Raw genomic sequence first — 9,273 nt, forward strand, 5'->3', positions numbered from 1 at the left:
ACATCTAGAAGCCTTTCTAGAAGAGTAGAGGCTGTTACTGCAGCACAGACTCACTATTAACACCTTCATTTCAAAAGAAACGCAGGTGTCTACAAACTTTTGGACACACAAGGCAAGTTTCCAGCTTAACTTGGAGCTTTTTAAAGGCCACCTGCTTCATAATAAACGACTACACAGTCTAAAAGAAGTGAAGCTGCAACTAAACACAATCAAATCCTATCTGAGTGCAGTTAATCTTGTTCTCCAAAAAGACTGAGGACAACAGTTCCTGCTAGTGAATAATTTACTCGGGTTCGGATCGACCAGCTCCAAAAGAAGCACTTCTGTGATCACAATTTGCAGCTCAGCATGTGCATCTATGAGCTCCCTTCCCACTGCGGACATGGGGACTGGAAGAACAGAGCAGTGAAAAGAGTGAGACGAAGAATGATGGAAAGGCCTTGGCAAGGACACTGGACATTGTAGTGGTGGAAAGGAATTGAATTTTGAACCAAAACGTGTGTCGTCAGCATATTAGTGGTTTGGAAATTGCATTACTTGTTCATCATTATAGGTTGATATTAGAATCCTTTATTGCAGAGCTTGAAAGATACACAGTCCAAACCTTTGACCTCAGTTCACATTTTCATAATAAACTTCAGCTTTGAAAAGACTTTTCGCCTCATAGAGACACATTTAAGCTGAAATTCCTCAATGCATGGCTGTTACCTGAAGCCAGCAGGCTTTAATTGCTGAGGAACATTCACACACTTCATTTACTCTACATTTATGGAAAATTACATAAATACTGATTCACTTCAGAAATCATTACCAGCTTTTCGCACTGTTTGCGAGAGATGTTCAACCATTTCTCCTGCAGATTTGGCTGTTCAGGCTGGTTGGATGACGCTTGTGCACCTCAATTTTCAAACAGTGCCTTACATGTTTGATTGGATTGAGATCTGGATTTGGACTTGGCCTTAATGTTCACCTTTTTCCTGCTCAGCCACTCCTGTGTTGCTTTGGCCTTGTGTTTGGGATCACTGTCCAGCAGAAAGGTCAAATTTCTCCCAAGCTTTGGCTCTTTAGCAGAGCGCAGCAGGTTGTATTGCAGTATCTCCTTGAATTGTTATGCCATCCATCTGTGCTTTACTTTTAACAAGATGCCCAGATGCCCCCTGAGGAAAAGCTTCCCCATAACAGGATGGTTTCCAGGGCTGTCAACAAATATTCTACATTTGATTATATAATCAAAAACGTTCACAACACAACTCGGATGCAGAGGCAGCAATTTGCACTCCAAGCAATCTTAAGTCTCCTTTGGAAAAATTTCAGAGCAGAACGTGGAAGCTACAGTTAGCCTAGCATTTCAGCACTAAGAACCTGAGGGCACATCTTGAAAATGGGAACCCAAATGAAACTGATTCAGTTCCTCCTCAAGTTCACGTTCTCCCTAATAAATCGCAAACGCCGCATTGAACCAATGCAAAGTGAAATGGGTGAAAATTCTTCAATCTAATAATCCAATCAGTGGTAAAGCACAGGTTTACAGCTTTCTAGAACCTGTGGCTCCTGGGAACTTGATTAGTGATCAGATGCAACGCTCTTGTATGGTTCGTCCTCTGAAGGACATAATGCACTGTGTGTGTTTTTAGAAGGAATAATCAGACATAATTTTTGGCTGGTATTGACAGCCCTAATGCTGCCACCCCCATGCTTCACTGTTGGGATGATGTTTCTTTTTTTTTGAGGAATGGTCAGTGTTTGGTTTTTGTGCCACACCTATCATGTTTAATTTTGGCTAAAAAGCTTAACTGACCACACAGCCATGTCTAAGCTGAGTCACTTTCTGCCAAACTCCAGATGTGCTTTGATGTGTTTTTGATTCAGTATTTGCTTCTTTCTAGCCGTCCTCCCTATACAGGCCAGTTGCAGGCAGAGCTTTTGATATCGATGGCTGGTGCACCTTCACTCCTGTCTCAGCCAGTGAACTCTGTAGCTACATCAAAGAGTGTGTTGGCCTCTCTGAGGCTCCTCTCTACAGTCCTCCTCTTGCTCTGATGCTGAGTTCTGACGGCCTTGTCTGGGCAGTGCCTGCTATGATGCAGCTTCTATTTTCTCACAGTGCTCACTGGGAAATCCAAACACTTGGATTTTAGTTTGTAGCCTTTTCCTGTCGCATGCATGTCTATAACTTTATCCCTGATTGCCTTGGAATGATCTTTGGAGTTCACTTTCACAGCTTTCCTTCAGGTTCACAGTCTGACTAAAAGCAATTAGATGGATGGATGGATGGATGGATGGATGGAAATTGCAGTGTTACAGTAACAAGACATATAATTGCACATAAACCTACATACGTTAGGTAGAAATTAAAACAGACATAAATTCATTCTTTAAAAAGTTGGATCTTCAAGGGTTCTTTATTAAAGAAAATATATACTAGAACCAAATATATACTAGAACCATGAACACTCAAAGAACCATTAGCATGATTAAATGGTTCTTTGCATCATGAAAATTTTTCTTCGGATTGATGGAGAATGTGTTGTATATGGTTCTATATGGAACCATTTTGAAAATGGTGGTCCTGTTGTTACAACCTTGACATTGTACACTCTTAAAAAAAAAGGGTTCTATGTAGCTCCAAAAAGGGTTTTGCTATTGTTGCGCTTGTAATAACAGAAGAACCCTTCTTTGCTATATAAAACCCTTTTCAAAAAGGTTCTATATAGAACCATTTTCTTTACTGAAGACCCCTTGAAGAACCATCATTTTTTAAGTGTGTACAGTAGAGTGTGAGAGAAAAGGAATAGAAATATATCTATTAAAATATATACATAAGTATATTAGACAGATCTGTTGTATTTATATGAGAGCAGGTATTTCACTAAATGGTATAAGGTAGTTAAAACGTTTAGTTAAAAAGTATAGATTAACTGAACTAACCCAGAAAATATCAACTGTTTAATGATTGACAGGTAGAGGCCAATTGTAAGCCAAGCCAAGTCAGACACAACACAGTCGTTTCTTAAATTTCCAGTTAAAGTGGTCATAAAGTACAACTTATTCATTTTTTAGTGTCAGAAAACATAAAAAAAAACCAGAAAATTACACAAATGCCTCAAAGTACAATATCAAATTTATCAATATTTAATATGTTCCCTCTTGAATTTTGTGCACTCTACTGATAAGCACACTCTTAAAAAATTGATGGTTCTTCAAGGGTTCTTTTGTAAAGGGAATGGTTCTATACAGAACAATGAGTTCTCTGCATGCTAAAATGGTTCTTGAGATTGATGGAGAATGTGTGGTATATGGTTCTATATAGCACCAAAAAGTGTTCTGTATTGTTACAAGCTTGACATCATAACTGTAGAAAAGCCATTTGGTGCTATGTAGAACCATCTTCAAAAAGGTTCTATCTAGAACCATATACAACACATTCTCCATCAATCTTGAGAACAATGCTTAAATGGTTCTATGCATGGTGAAAGCGTTCTTCAGATTGATGGAGAATGTGTTGTGTATGGTTTTATAACGAACCTTTTGGCAAAGCACCAAAAAGCGTTCTTCTGTTGTTACAGGTTAGGCATCATAGATGTTCCTCAATAGCAGAACTCTTTTTGGTGCTATATAGAACCATATACAACACATTCTCCATTTCACCATGCAGAGAATCATTTATGCATGCAAATGATTATTTGAGTGTTCATGGTTCTGTATAGAACCATTGTCTTTACTAAAGAACCCTTGAACCGTGTTTTTTAAGTGGGCACTTCTACTAACTACTACCACTACTCATAATCATCTCTGTCAAAATATAGTATGTAATAATAATTTGCACTATATTAAAGTAAACAGACATGGTCTCTTTAATGAGCAGAACAGTCTTAAGCCGCTCTTTGATTTCTCTGTTGGCAACGCTACCAAACTGGCACTGGGCCTCGTCTCTTCTGGAAGTGAGACAATATTAGAGATACAGTACAAAGTCTGCCATATGACTCACAAACCAGGATGGCAACAGACACACATGTTAATGCACTGTTACTCAAACAGTTCCTGTTATTGGAGCTACAAGAACTGATTTTACTCTAACAAATCAGTCAGATTTCATTGTTTCTAATCAGTGAGTGTGTTTACATGCACTTAATAATCTGATAACTGCAGAAGATCAGATTGTGTCAGTGACTGGTTCAGTGTGTTTACAAGCACTTAATAATCTGATAACTGCAGAAGATCAGATTGTGTCAGTGACTGGTTCAGTGTGTTTACATGCACTTAATAATCTGATAACTGCAGAAGATCAGATTGTGTCAGTAACTGGTTCAGTGTGTTTACATGACTTAATAATCTGATAACTGCAGAAAATCAGATTGTGTCAGTAACTGGTTCAGTGTGTTTACATGCACCTAATAATCTGATAAGCGCAGAAAATCAGATAGTGTCAGTAAGTGGTTCAGTGTGTTTTCATGCTCTTGAGTAATCATATAATGGAGAAACTCCAAGTCTACACGAGTCAGACAGTAATCAGATTTGCTTTACAACCAGCCAATAAACTCACAGAAGAAGGCGTGAAGTAAATGTAATGTAAAGCTCAAACAAAAGAGTCTTTTTTTAAAACACTGAGTCACTGATAAAAATATTGGTATAGAAATAAAAGAGAAAAAAAAGAATTTAAAAGGTTGAGCCATAGTTGGCTCAGCGCTCTGTCTCTCTCTTTGTTCCCAAAACAAAGATAACCTCCCGCTACCGATTGACCTTCGCAGCCCAGTCCGCTGACCCGACTGCCCACTAGCTCTGTTAACCCCTTTTTAAGCACGTCCCTCAGAGAGCTTCACCCAATCACCCTGAGTGTCTGCTAATCCTGACAAAACCATAAGCTGCATAAATACGGACTTCAGAGATATTATGTGCTGCCTCCTGCACGACGGGTCAGCATTTAGGCACAGCCTGACCTGCTATTTACAACAGTAACAGAGAGGGAGGAGAGGGAGGAACCTGGATCGATGGACCCTCCAGCTATCCTTAAACACAAAGGTCAGAGGTCACTGGAAACAAGGCACATGCCAATCAAGGCCCATTTTAACATTCTTTTTATTATATATTATACAAACTAGTCTCACAATATCTCACTAAGTTCACACATGAAGAACAACTGTATTTATTACATTATTTTTATTACATTTAACATCCTGATAAAAGTGGCACTTCAGTCTGTTTAGTTTATTTTCTCAGTCTTCCCATAACTAAATGATAGATAGATAGATAGATAGATAGATAGATAGATAGATAGATAGATAGATAGATAGATAGATAGGCACTACAAAGCACAGTAAAGAGCAAATAAGAGCAAAATGAACAGAAGCTGAGTATTGCCATAAAATAAATAACAGAATAAAATATACTAAACAAAACAACTAACGATAGGATAGTGTGTGATGCATAGATGTACACATTAAATGGAAGGAGCACCCAGATTCTCTTTTCAGTATTCAGATACCGGCACCTCGACTGGTTTGCTGCTGAGTACTTGCGCACGTTCCTAACCTAAATCATCTCATACTAACTCTAAATCATGTCATTTTTTTAAAAATAATCTCAAATCGACTTGCAGATATAGTTTCAAACACTGTATAATATACTGTTATCTAAAAAAACTGGACAAAAGTACATTTTTAGCTAGCTAAGAAGATGCATCCATCTTAAAACCTGGATTTTGTCTATACTTTTGTCCTTTTGTAAAGATAAAAGTATATAATATAGTGCTATAAACTCCATAACGTCACTGTCGGAGAAAATCTTGTACATCCAAAATGGTAACTTTACAGCAAGAGGCAAAAACACACTTTAATTTTAATGTAAGTCAATGTAATCAGACTTTTTTCCAAATAATTTTTGTCCATTCATTATAAAATTGGCACACAATGTAAAGGGAAACTGGCATGTTTTAATTATGTAAAAAAACATAAACAATGAAAATGGACATATGAAGTTTAGTTCCGACAGCAGCAATAAGCTTCTGTCTCTAAGGCTATAAGCTTCATGATGTTAGCCACATTAGCCATTCGATGTTAACTAAAGAAGCAAGCATTTCTTGGCTGAACAACTACATCAGACTCACTTTGAGTTACATTTATAGACAAAAGAAGTACAAAACACACTTTCAACATCATGTCTACATTCAAACGTTACTGTCACGGCACAATGAAGGAGCTGACATTCTCCCAACTAGGAATACGTCCTCTGTCTGTAGCGTCTCTGCGCCATTTCCCACCACTGAACAGATTGTCCTCGTCCCGCGGGGAACAGATATGCTACAGACATGACTGACAGTCCTGATGACTTCATTATCTCAAGTGTTCCAGATGTCAACAGAAGCTAACATGCACAGCCCTCCAGATGGGCTCCAGTAGATGGAGTTTCATGAATATAGAACATTCTAGAGGTTATTCAGGTGTGCCTGTTAGAAATAGGGCCAAAGGTTGTTCATATGAGACCGAGCATATATTTATATATGCTTATACACACATTGATTCTGGCTTGCATACATGCACTCGAAATAGAAAACTGCATTTTTCCCAGCCGTTAAATCCATACGCACCTCCTGAAAAACGAATCTGCGAAACCTGCCAAAGCAGCAATGCGTAAGTAAAATAAATCGCATATGTTCTGGAAAATGGTTTTTTGAATATCTCGTTCAAGGGTATTTTTCCTTTGATTGCCTCGGGACTAAAGCCACACAGACAGGATCAATATGCAATGTGCTCAGTGTGCACTTCGGGCTCTCCTCGTTCCCCGTGTGCACACACTCACTTTCTCATCTGAAAAGCAGCCGGGTTACAGTCCGAGTGGTTTAGCTTGAAGAAGTCAAAGGTAAATCAAATAAACAAAACAGTAAACACTGAATACATTTTCCGGAGCTCGGCAAAATGTGAAATGAGTGGATTTTTCTCATGTAACGACGTAAGAAAGAAAACGGTCTGTTGAATGAATAGCAGACTGGAGAATAAGGTTACAGTCACTTGAGATGAACCGCACCACCTGTCGATGCTGGGCGCAATTCTTCAGTCGCATGAAAGATTTCTGCCCGGCCGTTTTCCTAAAGTGCGCCGATGTCACCTTGTCAACTTCACTCCTCACCTAAATGATCTGGAACTTCAGTACAATCAGGGATCTAGTTCACCTGGACCTGGTTCTGTTGTAGCACAAACAACCACCCTTATGTCTCAATTAAGATATAATAAACTGAATTTTGTAGGTTAGTACAGTCAGTACAGTACAGTCAGACATTTGTGGTCAAATTGCATGTGAAAACCTAAATTTGGCATTTTTCTGCAAATTCTAGTGCACAATTTCTGTTTTCTGTTTTGCTGAGTTTAACATTTATTAGAGAATAAAACATAAAATAGAAAATGTGCTATGACTTTTGCACAGGCTACATTTTGTTTTTCTTGTCCTAATAAATGCAATTAATAATCTTGTAATTCATTTGTACAATAATGTAATCCTGCATTAAAATGTCACTTATTTACACATAGAAAAACCGAAACAACATGGAATTTAAACAGGGCAGCCCAAACTTTCGTGTATGACCACTTTTTGCACTAAACAGAAGCAAAAAATTACCATATCTCATCACTGCATTGTGCCTAAATTAGCGTTTAGCTAACATTAGCCAGCTACAGTAAGATATAAGCTCAGTTACAATACAGAAGCCCATTCCTACAACTTTCAATAAAAAATCAGCACCTTATCATTCATCATTAACTGAATTGCTATGCCGTTATTTTGCAATACTAAGTTACTGTTTTGTGATGCTAAGTCATTGATTTAGGGTATTATCTTATTATTTGGAGATGCTAAGTCATTATTTTGAGATACTATCTCATTATTCTGAGATGCTAAGTCATTATTTTGAGATAATCTCACTGTAGACAAAGTGTTCTTTGTCTTCTTACTAGAAGAAACTACATAAATATTAATAGATTAATCTCTTTTTTTCCTATAGAGTTTCTAGCGTGTATAATCCAGAGTAAACTCACCACACAGCAAAAAAAAAAAGGTATCTTGCGGTATCAAGTGAAGTTATTTTTAACATAATCAATATGTAAACAAAACATTTCTAACTTTTGGATTGTTGTAGGAAAATTGTAGGATTATTTTTCTTATTCGTAGACATTTTTACTTGCTTTAAGTGATCTTATCAAGTGAAATTCTCACTATATTGGCATATAAATTTGCTGATTTCAAGCTTATTTCTTAGAAAGAGCTATCGGCCAGTATAGTGTAGAAGAAAACCTTATAATAAGCTGCCAACATGAGAAATATTAGATGTGCAGTGTAGATTTAAGACATTTCACCTGCCATAGATACAATGTTTTGCAGTGCATGTCTAAGAAGAAGCTGTCCAAGCAACAGTTTTGTAGGTAAATAGGTCAACTGATATTTGTTGAGCAAAAGCCTCACTGTTTATCTGCATTATTTTTTTTTTATTAAACTATTTCTAGCTTTTTTTATTAGTGCGCAGACCTGCTCTGAACAAAAATCCTTTTTCTTTAACTTGAACAATATTTTTTTATGTTAACTGTGACGGAGCCGTTGCAACTAACTGTTCTTACTCTGCACCAGCAGCACAAAACTCAAGACTGACCGGTCGTGCGCTTTGGCCGAGAAACAACAAACCAAACAGCACTTCTCCCTCAGGCCCAGCGGAAGCTGCGGAGCGCTGATCCTGCTCTTCATTTGTCAAAAGAGACACTGCATGTTGGTGTGGATAAGGCTGAAGTGTATTAATGTCCTGAGGTCTCTCTCTAGGGCGTCCCTCGTACATCAGCGCCGTCCCAGGAAGGGGAAAAGGAGGTTATAAAGCCCAGGGACAGGCGCTGGGCCTCTCCTCAGGGCTTTGATTTTAGTCATATTTCTGAGTTTGACTGAATCTGAGTGGAGGAAACAGCCAAGTCGAGCTGCTTTCGTTCCCCCATAAGGCCTCACTCGACCAATCCTGTTTCCTTCCCTTAAATAACCTTCCTGCGAAATGCAGGCTGACGACTTCCTCCCTGCCTGCTGCTCATGGAGCCAAAGTCAATTGGCTGCCCAGGAGGATCCGCATGCAGCAGATAATGTCACATTTGCAGAGGAAATGGCCTCGACTCAGCCGAGAGACTGGACGAGTGTGACAGCCAGCAGTGCAATCGGCTACACGACACATCACTGCCAGCCGGAAAACGCATCCGGCTCTGGGAAATGGGGAAGGAATGACATACATAGTAAACACACACAGGTTGGTTATAA

The sequence above is a fragment of the Colossoma macropomum genome, unplaced genomic scaffold (genome assembly GCF_904425465.1).
Source record: "Colossoma macropomum unplaced genomic scaffold, Colossoma_macropomum, whole genome shotgun sequence".
Taxonomy (NCBI): Eukaryota; Metazoa; Chordata; class Actinopteri; order Characiformes; family Serrasalmidae; genus Colossoma; species Colossoma macropomum.